The sequence below is a fragment of the Pyxicephalus adspersus genome, chromosome Z (genome assembly GCF_032062135.1).
Source record: "Pyxicephalus adspersus chromosome Z, UCB_Pads_2.0, whole genome shotgun sequence".
NCBI classification, from domain to species: Eukaryota; Metazoa; Chordata; class Amphibia; order Anura; family Pyxicephalidae; genus Pyxicephalus; species Pyxicephalus adspersus.
The window spans coordinates 61854182-61874448 of NC_092871.1; the positions used below are offsets into that span (position 1 = coordinate 61854182).

Here is a 20267-nt window from a genome sequence, read left to right on the forward strand (position 1 = left end):
TTGCATCATCAGTGCCCAAGGTGTATAATAAATAAAATGACCATATGATTGTCACACCTCCCCCCTGCCCCCATGACTGACAACAAAAATGATACATGACAAAAATAGACAACCAACACTAGCAATGGGGAACTGAATGAAATAATATTAAAATTCAATACTAAACAAGGATACATAGACATTTGAAAAAGATAGCTCCACAAAATACAGCATCCAAAATTACATCCTGTGACCCATCACAGAAAATCTTGACCTTAAATAGGAAGCCCAGCTTCTTAAGGACCTTGATATAAATATATTTTCTGTTTTTTTTTGTTACTTTTGTTTACCCCCTGTGTGGGCTTATACAGACCCTCCTCTTGGGTGTTTATTTTTTTCCTCCAATAAACCTTTATCTTATTTAGCTCGTTTGGCTACATTCTGTTTGGCTACATTCCCATTCCCTTTGTGTATAGTAAATTCCCTGCCATCAACTGCTGGAAATAAACGGTCAGAATCTACCAAAAATGATGAGTGTTTAGCCCCTTCTCATACCCTTCATATCCTTAATGTTGTTTTGTGAATTAGCTCAGTGAAAAAATAGAATGGCTGTTTTATGAAACAGAAAGTTTTACAGCACACAAGAAAAAAAAAACTCTGGAACACAAATGGTATGATCCACTTATCTATCCCATCCCTATGGTCTAGTGCAGGGGTCGGCAAACTCTGGCCTTTAGGCAAGATACGGCCTAGCTGGTATAGCCTAATGCCGGAGCCGCCGGTTGCCGGCCGGATAGGCCAGGGGGCGTAAGGAACTACCAGAGCCGCCGGAGCTCCGGTGCCGCCTCTTTGCTGATGCTCCCATATTTACCGCGGCCGGTGTTGATACTTCTGCTGGCGTGGTAAATAGGGAAGGCTCCCTGAAGGGTAATCCCTCTCCTCTGCAATGCATATGGAATCTGGAGCAAGAAAAAAAGTCTTCAATGCTTTACCTCGAACAATGACAGCTAAAAGCTGGTTGGTTATTATGGTAAACACTAATATTTTTATTTAGAGTAAATGTCTTTTTATTTTATTGTTTAAAAATCAGCATTTCTGCTAGAAGAATTACAAAAATAATAATACTACAAAATCTAAGGAAACATGTTGGGAAAAAAAAAAAGCAGAGAAATGGGGAGATGATGAATGATGGGGGGATAACAGGAGGAGTGTAGGGCACCTTCACAGTTTTCATCCTGCTTTTCTCAGCTTTAATTAGGAATGAGCTCAGCAGCGCGAAGCAGCAGCGAATTATTTCAGCCTCGTTTGTTCCTTTACAAATAAATAGGATCTCTTTGCAGTGTGCTAGGAGAGAGAGCACAGCAGAAAGCAGCAGCTCAGCCTCTGAACGTTGAAACTGCAAAGTATGATCCCTGTGACCGCACAGAGAAGCAGGATGGAGACAAACACGCTAACATTGAAGCTACCCAAAGCACAAAGATTCAAAAGTTTGGCAAAGAAATTCATAAGCTTGTAAATGAGGTACAGAGAGTAAAGTAATTCTGTGGGAATATTTATGATTTTTAAATTGTAAAACCTGTAAAAAATTTTGGTCAGCTAAAATCTAAACAAATACAACATTGGAAAGCATATTTGGTTTGTCTGTGTTGAAGAACTATTTTATATACTGACATCTATGTAGAGAGGAAGTGAAAAGTGATATGGGAGAGAGAGGAGGGCAAGGATACAGAAAGTGAGAACGGGAACATCACTGGTCACAGATTACAAGGTATATACAGTAAAAGAGCAGAGTATAGAGCCATTCAGATTTCAAATGCAGTAAAATGCACATTGCTACCACACATAGTAATGCACAAAGCTAATCATGGTGGAAAGCTTTGCTGAGCTATTTATTTTCAATAGCGCCTCAATTAATGTAGTGCACCACAACAACACATGTAATTAAGTTGCATAGTAAAAGATGGTGAATGTCTATTAAAATATGTCTCTCGAAAGTCTGACTGGGCAATTAGGTACAGATAAAAAAGACATCATATTTAAAAGACAGAAGTGTTTAATTTACCAATATTTGCAGAGGTACCAAAATATAGTAGCACCAGTCACATGGGGCAAATGTTAGTAACAACAGGATCTTGAATGTATGTTGCAATGATTAAGTGGGAACACACATGGTCTTCCTAAGAATCAATGGCAAATTAATGATTTCATGAAGCTATTTTAAAGCTGTATGTGCTTGTGAATGTGTTATTGACTATTTCATAAATACAGCTAATGTTACTGAGAGCTGGTTCTGCTATTAAAGAATAAAAATCCAGATGTTTGCAAATTTCGGCAGCAAATTTAATGCTGTATATATGGCAGTTAATCCAGTCATCCGAGAGATTTATAAATGTGGTGCTTCTGCAGACAGGCATATGTTTGTAAAAAGGTGTGGAATAAATCTAATTGCTGCTTTATAAATAGGCAATGACAGGAAATTACAGGAAAAGAGCAAAAAAGTATAAAAAAAGCAAACAGGAATACAGAAGATATTTTGACCATACATTTTCCAGTTAAACCACTTTCTGTCCAATGGGAATGCCTCAGTAACTGTCGAAACAAAGTAATCTACCACCATTAGGTTTATCAATCTAGATTGTAAATCTACAGCTTCATTTCAGTTTACTGAAGGACTGAATCAAAGTCGAAAAAAGAACAATGACAACCTCTTTAAAAGCAATCAGATTTATCAGTTGATGAAATCAATTAGATCCCAGCTCCTCGTGGTCAATCTAAACCACTGTGTGACGTCCCAAAATTCTAAATTGTTATTGGTATCAGAAGTTCTTTTTCTCCATCAAATTGCCACATGTATGGCCAGCTGAAGAGTAAAACAACACAAAGGGAGTAAAGGGGGAATTTTACACTGGCTTGGGGCCATTTGAAATGACTAACCAAAACAGTTATGGGGGTTTACAAAGTACCTCCAAGAGAGATAATGTAGGGGAATATAGTTGGAGTCTGGTTGCTATTTCCACTTTTCCTTTATTTAGAGCCAGTCTGAGATGGTTAGTTAAAGTTAAAGCAAGCAAGAGTTTTCCACCTAAGGCATCATCAGTGTACCCAGCTGTTGTTGTGATGTGCCAAGAAAAGGTGAACATTGGATTATTGGGATTCTGGAATTGACAATGTTTGCAAATTTTAGGGCATTACGTTAAATTATATCATTTAAGTCAAAGGTGCCCAACCTACGGACTGCAGAGCTGTCAGATTTGGCCCTCTCCTTATTCTCTCTCTGTTCTCTTGACTGTGGGGTATGGGGCCTTGTTTTGCGGGGTATGGGGTTCCTCGGATAGAGGAACATCTGCTATGTTCCTCTATCCGAATTGTGTTGCTAGAAGAGGGAGCTGCACCCCGCCCACCTTGTACTGTGAGATGATCCCAGCATCAGCATGAGGAGCTGTGTCTGTGTCCTCTCATTATCTCATGCTGCTCTCATTATCCCCATGTATAAATCCTCATATCTCCTTCATTGATTGTCATAGAAATGTGAAATTTTCAGAGTACACAGGGGACTCTAAGAGCCCTCTACATGTAACAATTTGCCGGATATGGGGTCAGAAGCATAAAATCCTAACAACAATCAGGGATATTTTCACATTAAGGGGTGCTATTTCAAGACCAGGGTCCCCAAATAAGTATGCATGTTGGGGATCCCCTGAGGACCACTCTCATGAGAATGAACTTTAGGGTACTGCCAATGTCTGTGCGCTGTGGTGCCCCTTAAAGTTCAAAAAACTTCAAGGCTGCGTTCAGGTTGCCTTCCTCGTGCCATGGAACCCTGGCTCGGGGGAGACGCTCAGTACCACTCACTGCCGTCTGCAGTCCAATCTGCAGACACTGCGGTGCAGGGGACTGAGCGGCTGCCAAGCTGCCGAGCTGCCTGTTACATGTAGCTGGACACTTACATACTATGACCCCAATTTCTCTGGAATAGAGGGATGTTTGCAACTGAGAGCCAGTAGGAAACTTCTTTTGCCCTTCCCCATTAAAATATTATTCCCATCATAGCATGCCTTGTCACACATATCTTTCCCCTTACTCTCTATAAACCCCAATTATTCTGTAAGAAAAAGGAAATGTGACTGCAAGTGGAGGGTTCCTATGGCTAACTCCCCCTAAAATTTCATCAGTATGGCGCCATCACAAGATAAGAGAAACATTACCTATCATATTGTGCTACCCTGTCAACATAGCCGGTTACATACCTTCTGTAAACTCAAATTTTTTCAGGAACAGGGAGATGTAGGGCCCAGAGACGTAGTAGTAAGAACATGTACCCCTTGGCTATCTGACACATGAATTGCATTTCTCTGGAAGTATCCATTGCAGAGATTCTTGATTTACCATCTCTTTGATTTGGTTCATGTATGTTATGGTAACTAGAAACATTCAATTTAACTATTCTAGTTCTTTAATGTTTGTTTGCATTGTGGCCTGCAAGTTTTATCCCAATGACAACAGCGGCCCCCAGATGAAAAACGGTTGAGCACCACTGTAAACATTTTTATAACTACAGCAGACCCAGCCAAATAATATATTCCATGTACAGCTAAACTCATAGGATGATAGCTGGTATTTCTACCACATACATATCCCCTCCCAATTTATTAATGGATACAGAAGAAAAAACTGAACACACACACACACACTTCTCCATTTTATGTTCATTATCCTAATTCCTATTCTTTTTAAATTTTTTTTTATCAAATGAGCAAACCCTGCTTTTAGTGATTTCTGCACTGGCAAACAGGAATCTACATACCCCAGATTTGTTGCAGCATGTTAAAAAAAAGGAAAAATGTTATTAGAAAATGTTATCATCATTTTCTACAGTGGCTTCCATTACACTTAAGAAATAAGTTCAACCACTGTACTTTTCTTTCAAATTCCTCCACAGCTCTTGTCCTGATGGAAAAAATACATCCCTAGCCACTGTTTGCGCTCCTCCAATAACCTATAATGACTTCCTCACTTATAACCTCATCACATGCATGGCTCCAGGACTTTTCTATGGATGGCCCCCTCTTTGGAACTCCTTTCCTCGCCCTTTTCATCTTGCTCCCACTTTCTGCACACTACTCACTATTCACCCATCAATCCATATCCCCTTCCTATTGTGTGCTATCTCCCCCACCTCTTGGATTATAAGCTCCTTTGGGCAGAGTCCTCTCCTCCTTCTATGTTATTGTTTGTAGCTTTATAAATACTGATTATTAAATAATAATAATCATCATAATAATATTATTGCAAATTACCAATTCTTTTGCCAACTTTTCCACTGTCTTCTCTACACCTTTCAGCTGCTAATAAATGACATGTCAAAGGGGCCTACACATAAAAAAGAAATGCCTAACCCTGGTAGTATACTGGTATATTCCACTCTATGAAATATGTCTACAGCAAAAAAAGAAAACAGATGATTTATTGATAAACCTGTGTTTAAACCTGAACAGATCTGAATATCAGATGTTCAGTTACATTTCTCTAGGTGATGTACACAAGTGTGAAAGCTATTTCTTTTTCCTTCTAAGTGATCACTAACTACTTGATCCCAACATCTCCATACACAGTTTTTTTTTACCTGGGCTAGGTTTTTGGACCCAAATATTGAAAGCTCTGTTTGAGCAGAGCCTGACCATTAAATTCAATTGCTTTAAAAGATTGCCTTGCTGCCAGGAAAGCCTTCATAATGTGGGTAAAAAGCTTCCCAAAGGTTGATGCAAATGTAGCTTTTTTACTATAAAAAGGGATTTAATGGGAGTGCCAATCTTCAGAGTTGTTGCAACGGTTGTACATTAAGGCACAGTAATCATGGGAATTGCAGATGGTGGCAAGGTTTTTAATTTTTGCTACAATCAGTGTGATGAGAGAGCATTGCGAAATGACAGCTACACATTATGTATTTTTAGGACTACAGCTTGCCATGTAGCAGCACTATAATACAGTTGGACTGAGAACACCAATTACATATAGCGTTAGAGAAAGCTGCTTTATTTATTTGCTTTTTTTGCTTTGAATAAGCTGTATATCCACTGCTCCACAGACCAGTCATTTATTAAGGCATAGCCATTGTGCAACAGCCACAGCACTGCAGTCACAAGAGATTCTTGGGTTTTAGACTACAGAGGTCCTCATATACCACCAATGAACACGCACAAGTGTTGTAGAGCTATAATTCAAGTTTCATACTATTAGTAACTCTGTCTTACAATTTCTGTTAGCATTTTATTTCTTTGCAACACAATAAATCTCCACCACCAGTTCAGAGGCCTTCAGGTACATTCTTTGTCATATTAGTTTTTTGCTCAATAGCATCCAGAATCAGAATAAAACACATGCATTAAATCAAGGAAGAGTTGGTGGTAACTGACAACTATTGCCTGCCCTGCCCCTTTCCCAGAAAAATCCAAGATGACAGCACCCATGGCACTGTAACAATCCTGGCAAGAATCTCAAGAGGAAAAGGTTTTAAACCAATGATACCAGTATCAAGGTATGTCCAATCAGTGCTACTAGGGTAACGAGTATTAAACAGTTAAATGCTTCTTCTTTACTAAGATGACTTTAAAAAGCACTTTACTAATCATATTTCTTGCTTCCCTGGCATCTGACACTTTCCTTTTTCCACCAATGGTCTAGGTTTTGGACGAGCTCTCAGTGTCCCTACTGCCAGGATTGTATGTGTTGATGTCAGGCCTATGACTGCTAGAACGCTCTTCAAGGAGAATAGGTTTTGGGGGGACGATCATATGAGAGACTTAATCCCTACATTTATTGATTGCATGAGAACCTGTTCCTCTTGCATATCAGATTCGTAGTGCTACATTGCTTATAGTTAGGACCTGTACAATTTGTTGCATAGTTTTATAAGCAAATACCCAAACGCATGGCAGTATTCAGATATTTTGCATGTCAATAATACCCCTGAGGAAGCCTGCTTAGGCGAGATGTGTTGGAAAATCCTGAAATGACAGCAACCAACTACTGGATACCCATATACTAGAAATATCATGCTAATAGCGGTATCTGTATAGGGCCTAGTACTAAGTTCTGTGTTAATTAAGCTTTTCTTGCTTTTGTGTCATATGTAATCTTTATTGAGAAGTAAACCATTTTTTACATGTCAAAAAGCTCTCTCTATATACCCTAATTCGATATATTGAGCTGGTCCTGGCACACTGTAGCTACATAGGATAAGGAAAGAACTCCTTAGCCCACCTTACACTTTATGCAGAAAAACCTAAAGGAACAAGGCATAAGATAAGTAAAAGTACTTTTTAAAGTTCCCTTTGAAAGCTATTTAACCTTTGCAGTTTTGGGGAAAGAGGGCAACTGAAAGTGCAAGTGTTTCTTTTCTCTGGAGATAGACTAAATATGATTGTTTTTTTATGAGGACTGATGCTTTAAAATAATGCAGAAGTTTCACTGGCTTATAGCAAAATGCAATACTTTTCCTAGCTTTACCTTGATCAGCTTTGCAGGCAACCTTTTTCAGACTTTTTTTTCTTTATTTAGGCTGGGTCTACGCGGACATTTTTAAAAATGCATGTAAACATTCCTACTGCGTTTTTATGCACTTTTATTACCATTTTAAAGTCTCTTTATTCAAGACAAGTCTCCCCATTCAAGTCTAGTGCTGACTGCCTGAGAAAAGGAAAACCCTAATGACAACTTAAGCATCAGGATTTCCCTTGCTATGCTGACAGCTCCGCTCTCCTGATTGCTCCGGCAGCCCTAGAGGAACTGTAGTATGTGTTCTTGGATACAGAACACATGTCATAGCTCCTCTAGGGCTGTGGGGGCAATCAAGTGAGGGTACAAATTAAGCTGTCAGCATAGTAGAGCTCTGCTGATTGCTCCGCTCCGTGATTGGCTGAGAAAAGGGAAATCCTGATGACGCTTGAGCTGTCATCAGGGTTTCCCTTTTCTCAGCCAATCAGCACTAGACTTGAATGGGGAGACTTGTCCTCATTCACCTCTGGTGCTGAATGGCAATCACAAAGTGGAGCAATCAGCGGAGCTCTGCTATGCTGAAGCTCTGCTCCCCTTATTGCTCACTCAGCCCTAGCGGAGTTGTGGTATGTGTTCTTGGATGCAGAACACATGTCACAGTTGTGCTCGGGCTGCAGGAGCAATCAGGGAAGTAGAACTTCAGCATAGCAGAGCTCTTCTTTGTGATTGGCTGAGGAAAGGGAAATTCTGATAAAGCTTGAGCTGTCATCAGGATTTCCCTTTCTTAAGCCAATCACAGAGCACTAGAGGTGATTAGGGAGTCTTGTCCTCATTTGCCCACTAGTGCCTGGGGATCCCTCACTGTCAGGAGTCCCATTGCTGTGCTTATGTTATGAATGCAGCCGTGAGAATCATCCTATCATTCTTGGATAACCTGTAAAAAAAGTTTAAGCACACACATTCAATAAAATACATTAACATTAAAGCCTGTCTTATTTTTTACACATATTTTTAACCCTTTCAAGGAATGAGTAGGGGGTTTTATGTACCCCTGTACTCATTCACGTTCTAGGAACGTTTACATGTGTTTTTAAAACCGTCTGTGTAGGCCCAGTCTAACTCTGAGTATATCTGTTCACATACATTAGCCAATGTGCTGCTGCTTGATTATGTCTATACCTGCCGAGAATTATGCAGACAGGCATGCAATCTCTGCACTCACCAACATCAACTAAAGAACACAGGGAGGAAGCATGGTTGCCAGGCCTGAGGTTTTATTCCTCCGACTGCTTAGAAGGAGCCTGGGCAGACTCTAGCCGACGGATTAGACATACGTACACACACACAAAAATCCGATTTGCAGTCTTCTTTCCACCCATCTGCGAGGCAAAGGCCGCTACACACAGCTGCGCTGCCCTGAAAATTCAGAATAATGCAGGAGACTGACTGCCCCATGCCTTTCACATATTTCAGCACCAGTTCTCAGAATAAGAAAAAGGTCCCTGAAGAGATGACACAATCTCAGAGGAACGGGTTAACCCTTAACATCCCAGCCTTTTCTCTTCACCAGGTCTACAGAAAAGAGTCAGCCTGTTTATAAGAATGTGCTAAAGACATTTTAATACCCAATGAAACATTTCCTTGTGCTACAAATAAAAGAACACTCAGCACATACCATCTAAAAATATTTGGAAAAATAAGGAGCCACTGTAATAGGAATTTAGGTAACTTTTGCCCTTCCTAGTAATAGACTCCTAATAGACCCAAGAGTTCTAGTCTGAATTTGGGCTGTTTCCTCAGCTGTACTGAGAGTGGGCAAAATATATTTTTATTAACAAGGTCAATTATCTCTGGTACATTGCACAAAACCTTGGAATACCTAAGCTGTGTTGATAGAAAAATTAAATTTCCAGGTACAGGGAATATTGTAACACTACAAATCTTTTAACTATCCTAAAATGGAAAAGGAGATATTTAGACCCCCATTACACCTTTCAGGTGCATTGCAAGGCATTGTGTGTTAACATGAGTTTGTATTAGGGCAATCCTTTTTTGTTATATTGGCAGTCATTTCACCACAAAGTACAACAAACTGTGCATAAACCATTTTGTTATATATCACACTCCTGCTGTGAATTGTGGTGAGCTGGCAAGGTGTGTCTGTGTGTTATTTAAAGTGAATGCCACTGCACTTCCAAATATGTGTTGTAATACTCAGATTTTATTGAAATGCAAGTGTAAACACCCCTACCACACATCTACCATCCATGTATCCCATATTATTCAGTTCCACTTCATGGGAATCATAGATTTATTGTTCACCATTATCAAATTACCTCTACCACACTGGATAGACAGAATAATTAGTTCACTATTGACTAGTTTACATGCTCAATTTCTTAGTCATCTGTCTCATTGAATAACAAGTTAGAAGTATATTGCTACTTACTGCAAATTACAACACTGATTGAACAGATTTTTTAATCTTTCGGAAGGTTTCAAAAAACTCTGTTGTTTGCATAAAGGCAGCAAACTCATATGTATATGCTACCTAAAAACGCACAAAACACAATGAAAAAGATGCATGCACTATTTTTTGTTATGTGGCATACCACAATTTAGGTAGTGAGTTATTTTTGGACATCTGTGTTTGTTTTTCCTAGAGCCACCATGAGTGATTTAGGCATTCCATGTAACAATGTAGGTGTTTACATAAAATGTTATCAATATTCAGGCTAGGCATGTATAAAGTGCCAAAAAACGGGAGCTAAAACTCCTTCTTGAACACAAATACATTTATGTTTATATCAAAGCTTAACATGCATTTCTCAGCATTGAAAGTGATAGTTTTTTGCAGGCTTGAAAGTCTCTGTGATATGGGCACCCCCAGTATCACACACTATGGAGAAAAAATCAATAGATTTGTCATGATGATTTTAGCAAATTTAGGCTCACCTCTTACCTGATATAAGCATATGAACCTATTTTAATGTTAACCTATTGTAATCCATTGCACATGAATACTGGGAGAAGGAGAACTCTAAGACTGTGAAAATGCCCCCTTAGATTGTAAGCTCATTTAAGCAGGGTCCGTTGTATCTGTCTGTCATTTCCAACTCCTAGTTAATTATTAATAATAATAATATTGTTTATAGAAGGTACGAGCATAGGGATAATCTCATTCCTGCTAATCTGTGCATCTATTTCCTGTGGCAGTTGCATGGGAGTGCCCAAAGTGAGTTTTCTGTTGATAACAGTGGTGGAGCATGATTGCCAAAAATGTGATGGCATGGATGTGCATAGTATTAATTGTAAACATATGTGACTATGCAGCAGATAAGGAGACATGGACAGATCAGTGTCACCCTATAGCAGGAAGTGCTTAAGCAAGTATCTTCATGGCAGCATCACCAGGTATTATTTTTATGAAACCTTCTGGTTTATGCAATATGTTTTTTTAATCAGCTTTAAATTGACAACACAGCTGCTTATTACCATATTCTAAAAAAACGTTGCTAGTAACAAGGAAAAAGTAATGTGAATGCTGGTACTACTAGTTAGTTATAATTTATTGCAATACATAACCTTACTCTTGCAACAATATCACCTCTGGTAGAAGAACATAAACCAGATCCCTTTGTGTATCCCTGATACAAGCACATGTGCATTTTAGCATACTGCAACACAGATGTATTCCAGGATACATATCCTGGAACCAGCACTGCTTCAAGAAGCTGGCTATGGAAACCTAGACCTGGATGGAAGCCTCAAGTGAATCACACCATTCTTAGAATGTCATTTAGTTGAAACTGTAATAATATTCTACTCACTGTACCTTCAAGTAGAATGCTCAAGCTATCACACATTTTACAAAGGATTGTGTGGAACTTATCCACCTATCAATCCTTCCCACCACTCCTCTTTGGAGTTCTTTTCATTGGTTTCCATTTCACCTTTGAATCAAATTCAAGCTCCTGTGCTTTACCTTCCAATCCCTCTACAGTTCTTGTCCCACCTACCCACCTGATCCATAAATTCCTCCACAACTATTGTCCCACCTACTTACCTGATACACTAATCCCTCCACAGCTCTTGTCCCACCTACCTACCTGATACACAAATCCCTCAACAGCTCTTGTCCCACTTACCTTTCTGACCCGATAGAAAAATACTTCCCTAGCTGCTCTCTTCGCTCCTCCTACTAATGACTGCCTCTCTCATAACCTCGTCAAACGAACGGCTCTTTTCGAGAGCTGCCCCGACTCTCCGGAATGGTCTTCCTCCTCCTAATTGGCCTGCTCCTGCTTTCTGCTTATTTAAAAGAGCACTCAAAACCCATCTTTTCACACTCACCTACCATCTTCTGCTGTCTCCTAAATCCCTCACTACTTCCCACCATCCCATATCTCCCCTCCTATTATGTATTTCTTCCCCCACCCCCTAGATAGTAAGGTCTTAAGTATGGGGCAGGGTTCTCTGCTTCTCCAGTGTCACTGTCTGTCTATCTGTCATTTACAACCCCTATTTAATGCCATAAATCAAAAGAAGAGAGAAGAGACAGGGTTTTTTTGGCAAGTGATACTGAAACCAAATGTTTTGGTTTCAGTAGAAATCTTCTGGGAGCCATTTTGGCTTCTATTTCCTCATTAAAATCCGGCTGATGTCTTCCACACATGGCCCTCTCAGCAAAATCGTCATTCTTTTATTGATCCTTTCTACTGATCCGCACCTTCTTCAACCATTTAGTAAGTCTATGCACTAATCTTTCAATACATCAAAATATGTACATATGTATGCTCACATAGACTAATTTGAATTACCATCATACTACCAATCACCCAACGTACCGTCACCCAACATACATGTTAATTACATGCTAACAATATCATTATAGATCATAAGTACTATAAATGTGTATATGTAAACAAAATAATCACCACCATTTAATATTATCTCTACTCCCGATGAACTTTGTGCTTACTTATCATAATAATATCTTCACTGTATATTGATATCGTATATTGCTATATTTTGTTATACAGTTGCTTTGAGTCTCTCTATGAATCCCCTGATGAAGCCTATTGGTGAAACGCGTCAGGTAGAGATTTTTGAGCATCTACATCTGTTGCAATCTGTTAGTCAGGCAACGATTGTTTAGAAAGCAGGGCATACCCTCACCACTGCAAGATGCCAGGTTGCCTTCCTTAGAATTGAATTTTAATTGAGTGTACTCACCTTGTTGAATATAAAAGCTTGTCGCTATCACTGCACACATTGATTCATGTGAAAAATACATTTCAGTATCAATCTCTCTCTTCAATCAATCTTCTCTCTTCTTTGAAAATTTTGCATTATTAAGGGATTGGCAGATCACCTTATTGAACTAAATAGGTAGGGCCACTTTCTCTTTTGCTTTTTTCTATGGTTGTAACCCCTATTTAATGTACAGCACTGCGTAATATATAAATCCTGTTTAGTAGTATTATTTTAATATAGTAATAATAACTCAAGAGTGCTGTTTACCTGCCAAAGGATTTGTATTTTTCTTCATTCAGTCCTAAAATTGACATAGTACAGGCAGACGCTAACAGCTGCTGACCTCCCTTACTCCTTGCTGCATTTAGGCAATAAATCTAGGTCACTATCCTATCCTGTTCATGGCCTGTGATTGGCTGCCACAGTTCATCTCTCCACCCACCCTGCTCTACTTTACTTGGCATGTTTCTTGTCAGCATGAGCACATTGCAACACATCTTATTAGTTACTGCCCCGGCCTCTTTCTTATCTGAGTACCCTTCTATGGGATATTAGAAAAGGCTGATTTCAAGTAAAACAGGTAGTAAATATTGTTATATTTTATTTTCATTATTGTTTAAAGTAAAAAGAAATAAAAATAATTAAAAGCAGAAATTTTGCCTACACATGAATGGACTGTTGAATAAAAACACCATCACCCTATTTACTAATCATAGTAAACAGTCCCTATCTCTCTATAAATAGGACCTAATAGTACTAAGTTTAGGGTAACCCGTGTTCCCTTCAAACAACCAATACCTTGGTAGGGGATTGAAAGTCTTCTATTTTTTTTATTGTTTTTTCAGTTCTTTCAAGTTGAATGATGCTCAGTGTCGTTGAAGCACTTACTGTGAGCCCAGTCTGTCAATCCACCTTCAGCCTGAAGTGACAATACTATTCTGAATAGAATGGAGCTTATGTGAGCGTTGTTCTATATGTCACCCTGCATGCATCATCCTGTGATCACCTTGAATTTTTATGGAATTTTATGCCTTCTGGATAAAGGTTGGGGGTCCTGCAGGAGAGGCATTTAGGTAGTGAGAACTAAAAGTTGGAGCGAAGTTTAATACTTATTAAAGTTCAATACTTTCAATAAAGTAAAACTGACTTTGTCCCAACAATCTTCAAAAAACACTGTTTTTTCCACGTGACAGATTTTCTTTTTTCAGATAACTGAAAGGTCATTTGGAGATCGCAAAAATGTTAGCTCCTGCTCCAAACCCATCTTTTCAAAGTTGTCTTCTCAATTTCTTCAGTCTCTTAATACCCTCACTACTTTCCACCTCTCCATATCCCCCATCTTATTGTGTGCTGCTTAAACCTCTTAAATTGTAAGCTCTTCTGGGTAGGGTCCTCTCCTCCTCCTGTGTCACTATGTGTATCTGGTTGTCATTTGCAACCCTCATTTTTTTGTACAGACTTGCGTAATATGTTGATACCATATACAGTTTGTTTATCATTATCATTGTTTATCATCGCTATATACATATTGTTTATCATTGTCTTCTGCTCTGTTGTGTGTGAATAAGGCGTCAATGAGTTTAGAGACAGAACCGTGCTTTAATACTGCTTACAGTTTCCCAGGGTCATCTTCTCGGCCATTCAGAAGATGAGGATACAGCCAAGTCCAATGTTTTAGTGAGCAGGACAGCAAAGTGCAGAACATGAATGTCGGGGTGAAACTTAGAGTCACTCAACATGTAGGGTTCTTTGCATAATTTAAATGCAAAAGGGCAAATCTACTAAGCATGCATCAGTAAAATTAATCCAAACCAAACCTTAAACCTAAAACTTTATTAATGTTCAACAGTATACAAAATACAAGATGTATATAATGTTGACCATACAAAAACGTAGTTACTGGAACGTGAGATACTATTACATATTCTCAATAACATATTTTTATTCATGACAACCCTTACTTGACTGACTTTATGTGCTATAAACATGGAATGTCTTAAGCAGTAGACTGGGTTAATTGTAAGATTTGGAATAATAAAACAAGACCCAGGACCTGTTTTATCGAACTAAATAGATCTAGATTCCTCTATCAGATAATTATTCAGGTAGTTTGCTTTTTATTGTTTCCAACGTAACCCATTTTTTTAAGTCAAAGTGCCAATTCAAATCCAGAATTCTCGCATATACAGTAGCTTGCATATCAGGAAACCCCATCCCCTTCTTAACCTTCGGTCTTGTTACATATCTGTACCTAATTCCTGGCCTAAGGCTGTTTCACAGGAATAAAGTCAGTGTAGCTTTGACATTATTAAAAAATGTGCTTGATATTGATATAGGAAATGTTTGCATTGTGTAGAGAAATCTGTAAAGAATGTTCATTTTCACAATGGCAGCTCATGCAAATCACAAAAAAAGGTTTGGAAGAACACTGATAAAGGTCTGCCCTAATTGTTTGGTACAGGGTGGGAAAATCTGGGCAAAAAGGTTCTTGTATCAGCGTTATGCCCAAATATTTTGACTCTATAGGTTCCTACCGAAAAGGGAAGGCACTTTGCAGCACTCGAATTTGCTTTATAGAAGGGCCACTCCAAGAGCAGCTGATTTTGTATAATTAATTTTAAATATAAAATTGCACAGGAAAGTGTTAAATTCTTTCATAAGGGCTGACATAGACTGGTTGAGAGTGTTTAGGTAGAATAACAAATCATTTGCATAGGCTGCTACTTTATTCCCTAGCCCCTACCTCAAAACTTTTGATTGATTTGTTCAGTTTAGGAGTTCTAATGGAGGGCTCCAGGGTTAGGATGAACAATAAAGGGGACAGTGGACACCCCTGATGGATGCAATTGCAAGATGCAATATCATTAACCTTGACCTTTGCAGAAGGTTGGCAGTATAGGGAGCAGAACCAATTTAACATTGTTGGTAAAAACGGAAAAAAACAAAGGGTTTCAACTGTAGTCCCATGCTACCCTCGACATCAATGGAGAATAGCATTCCATCATGTTTAGTAGCTTTAGCCCAATGTAGATGGTTTACTCAGAATTTTCACTTTACATAAAAGGGTAGACAACCCTTTTATGTAAGGTAAAAAATGTGTTTCTTGTATTTTTTTTGGGTGCAACACGCCTGGGATGCCTGACTCTTGGGTGCTCTTTCTGCACATGCCCGAGCATCTCGGGCATGCACAGAAGAGAAAAATTTGCCAAACTCACACATGCGCAGTGAGATCAGCAAATTTTTTTCCTCCTACGTCACCCTATCTCACGCCTGGGTCGGAAAATGTAGGATGAAGGACTCGGAAAAGAAGACGAAGATGGCGGCTCCCGGAGTGCCGGCTCTGGAACGGATGCCGGGTCTACGCGGGACTCTATGCAGGACACCCCCTGAGTGATCGGACTGCCCTGCGGGATTAAAGGTAAGTGTATTTTTTTTTAATTTCGTTCCTTATTAAATCTGAATAGAAAGTTTTGAACTGGTGTGCAATCTGATCTGGGGCATGGATAAATTGTCCCATATAGTACATGTATCCAATAGCTCATAAATTTGAGTAGCAGCTTTTGATTCCCTAAGTGCCTTGGCCAAGGATCTCCCACTTTTTTTTCCACTATCATAGTACAATTTAGTGTGGAAAAATAGGATTATTTTTCCTTACAATTGTTTAAGTTCTTGTCTAGCTTCAGTTAATTGTTGTTCTGCTGACTGTGCTAATGATTGTTTGTGAGCGGACTCGAGTCAGCTATGTCTGGGAGGAGGTTTTCCTGATCTTTTCCTCTTTTTATGTCTTTTTAAGTGAGCCAAATCTGATTGGCTCCCCGGCTAATGTGCATTTATTTGCCTCCCAAATGTGTGCTGGTGTCTAGGTCTGCATTTCCAAAAAAATATAGCTTTCTGTGCCATTCAATGTGTTGTCATTTGGAATGGGGCTAAGAAACATGGGGTTAGGTCTTCAGTGTCATGCTCTATGACACACAAATCTAATCCTACACATAAGAGGTCGCAATGAGTCTGAAGGAAAGTTGTCTTTTCTTTCTCATATAACACGGGTAGTTTGTTGTAATAAAGGCAGGCACTAATTAAACACTTTATTCTAAACACTTTTAAATATAAAACAATACAATATTCTTATTAATATAAAAAAAATGTATCCAGTCATTTGAGTTTTCTGAATTTACACACTTCTGGCATACCATCTTGCAATGCTAAAGGCATAAAGATTGTTTGCAATTGTGACATGTATATTTAGTGAGTCTTGGCCCCTGATTCATCAAGCAGAATCGGATTATCGCTCGTATTCGCGATCCGAAATCGTACGCCATCGCGCTATTCAGCAACTGAAAAAGCTCGCAGCCGGAGCCGCGCATCTCCGGCAGCTTTACACTGGCGAGCTTGCATTAAAAGTCACTGTTCCCCTAAAAAATCATTCTTTCTAAAGTGAGGCGAGTGTACGCGCACACTCGAGTCCGGACCACGGTAAACCGCGATCGATGGCCGCGCGTACTTTCGCGCTTCCAGCGAGCGCGGATTTTATTGATGAATCAGGGGCTTGGTATTTTATTTGCATAACAAGTGCTACACTGCTTCCTTTTGGCTGAAACTCCAACTTCTGAATTAACAAGCACTTCTTCTGTTGGTGGCTTGAATCTTTCTAAACCTCTTTGGAGATCCACAGGAATTTCCTTTGTAAGAACACCTCTTCATTGCAAATGTTCTAATGCAAAAGTTTGCAAATCTTTCTTTCTTAATAGTGTTAATACACAGGATTTATATAAATTCAACATATTACACAGCCCTGCCCCAAAGAGCTTACAATCTAGGAGGTGGGTGAAGTAACACACATTTGGGGGGGAGATATGTAGTGGTGGGAAGTAGTGAGGGTTTCAAAAGACAGAAGAAGACAGGTAGGCAAGTTTGAAAAAATGGATTTTGAGTTTTAAATGAGCAGAAAGTAGGAGCAAGCCGAATAGGGTGTGGAAGACCATTCCAGAGAGTAGGGACAGCTCTAGAAAAGTCTTGGAGCTGTACGTGTGATGAGGTTATGAGTGAGGAAGTCAGTAGTAGGTCATTGGAGGAGCAAAGAGAGTGGCTAGGGGAGTATTTTTTTTAGCAGGTGAGAAAGGTAAGTGGGACTAGAACTGTGGAGGGATTTGAAGGTGGAGCACAGGAGCTTGAATTAGATTCTAAGGTGAAATGGAAGCCAATGAAGAGAACTACAAAGAGATGCAGCAGAAAATAAGTGTTGGGAAGGATGGATGAGTCTGGCTGCAGCATTCATAATAGATTGCAGAGGAGAGAGTCAGGTTAGTGTAATACCAGAGAGGAGGAATGGATGTTACAGTAGTCCAGATGAGAGATGATAGGACCGTGTGCAAGGAGTTTGGTGGTCTCTGGAGACTGGAGGTTGACTATTTTAGTATAGGCTGTTTTGGTGGAATGGGCAGCTTGAAAGCCAGAATGGAGAAGGTCAAGGAGAGAATTGGTGCTCCGGTAATCTGTGAGTCTTTTGTAGACAAGGCGCTCTTGAAGTTTGGAAATATATGGGAGATGAGAGAGAGGACGGTGCTTAGAAGGTAAGGAGAGGTCTAACAAGGGTTTCTTCAGGATAGGGAGAAAAAATGGCATGTTTGACAAAATCAGGGTGGAAAAAGAAAGCGGAGGGGTAGATTCCAGTAGAAAGGGAGGTTGAAAAGTTTGGTTAGCGCATTGCCCAGGGTGGAAGAATGGGCACGGAGGAGATCAGGGGGAATTGGGTCAAGCGAACAGGTAGTAGATGGAGATGATGAGTGAAGAGAGGAGACTTCATCCACAGTAACAGGACTCCCTGTTTTTAAAAAGCCTGCCCAGTATTGGGAAGGTAGATATTCTCCAGGGTTATTGTTCTCCCACCCAAATTCCCACAAAGAAAAAAAAAAATTTTTGGAGGTAGGATCTATAGCATTTAAAGCTTGTGTAAAATAAGAATTAGTGACTTTTGGTACTTGTGCACTTTTGAAATGTGTTTTTTGGAAGTAATAGATTCCTATCAGTAATAGATTCCTCCTCTCAGGTATGTTGAGACCTTTCATAATATGTTAGATGATTATGTCATTTGGAGAATTATGTATGTGAATAGGGTATGTCATGTTGTTGCACTAGTATCCATGGGAAACCCCTTGGAATTATCTAACGGGTTTGGGTAGTTTGCACATATCAGGATCACTGGCGGCCACCTGGCCCCAAGAGATCCAGGAAAAAATTGAGAAGTGTAGAGCAAGACCTCTACACTGCCCGATGTGAGATGAGAGCGTCGACTTAAACCTAAAAAAACAATAAGAAAAAATTCCTCTAATACTCTGTTAATCAAGAAAATTGGCAAAAACAAACAACTAATACTTCACAGGGGACTGCATCAAAACAGTAATGCCGCTCTAATTTTCAGCTTAGAAGCTTGCTATATATAATAATTGTGGAAAAATACGACAACCAAAAAAATATAATTAACTCCTATAGGAGTTGCATATTGTAAATATAGAGTACACCTAGCTAAATTAAGGCACAATATAGATTTTAAAAGAGGCATTATGGAAACCCTAGGTAGGCCTGAGAGAGAGTGCCACAAATCTGATAGTATGAGCCCAATTTGGTGACTGCGGTTGCACTTGATGGGCTGATGGATGATCTGCATACCAATCCGGTAGTTCGACAAAAGGGATCTGTAGAGCTGTGCAAAAAAGGGCCAAAAAGTCTGGTGTACATAGAAAATGTTGGCAGCCTTTCCAGGCAACTTGTAAGCAGAATGTGAATCTCTATCTGTAGGCAAGACCTTTCTTCCTTAAAATTAGTAGCAATGGTTTCATAGGCTTTCTGTAATTTAAGGTTATCAGGGAAAGATCTTGGAGGAGGGAGACATCATCTCCATTAAAAGTGATTTCCTGCTTTCCCCTAGTCACGTTCGGAGTTTGCTCTTTAGGGAAGAGCTGGAGACAGCATATGGCATTACAACATGGTGTATTCTTCCAGCCCTTTTGATGCAGAGTCCTGTGCACTCAATCAAACTCTCGAAAATCAGAATGGCACTCAAATAAATTGTTAAAGAATGAGCGAATCGCTGGTAATTACTCTAATATTATGTCTCCTGCCTCTGTTGTCCAGATCTTAAAGTTGTTTATTCATAGCAATCAGATTTGTGGGTGGCATTGTGGGTAGCAGTAAAAGATTCCAATCTGGCTATAGCCTTATCCCTCCTGTTTCCCACTAACACTGCTTCCTCTAGCCTGGTGGATAGGGACATGATATCCAACTTCAAATCAGAGATAGCCACAGTGAATGTATGTTTAATGTCCGCAGCCATTGCAGACAGATCCTCTATTGTGAGAGGTCTATAGGAGAAGGTTTGCTACCTACCTGAAAAGCAGCTGTTGGAGTCGCAGGAGTCCTTGTTTCTCTTTCCAGGTGTCATCATGGGAGATACAAGCTCCCCACATTCAACCTGGAAACACGGAACAAATCCCTTAGCTGATGGGTATGGATGATCAGATCTGTGCAGGGCGTTTGTTGTT

At 39.6% G+C, this 20267-nt stretch overlaps 1 long non-coding RNA gene across 1 annotated transcript in view; it reads right to left on the minus strand.

Annotated features, from left to right (window-relative positions):
* LOC140343390 (uncharacterized) overlaps positions 1–20267 on the minus strand; it is a 61641-nt gene that overhangs the window by 35678 nt on the left and 5696 nt on the right. The window contains exon 2 of the long non-coding RNA XR_011923309.1: positions 20113–20197. This is a non-coding gene — a long non-coding RNA (uncharacterized lncRNA). The remainder of the gene's footprint in view (positions 1–20112; positions 20198–20267) is intronic.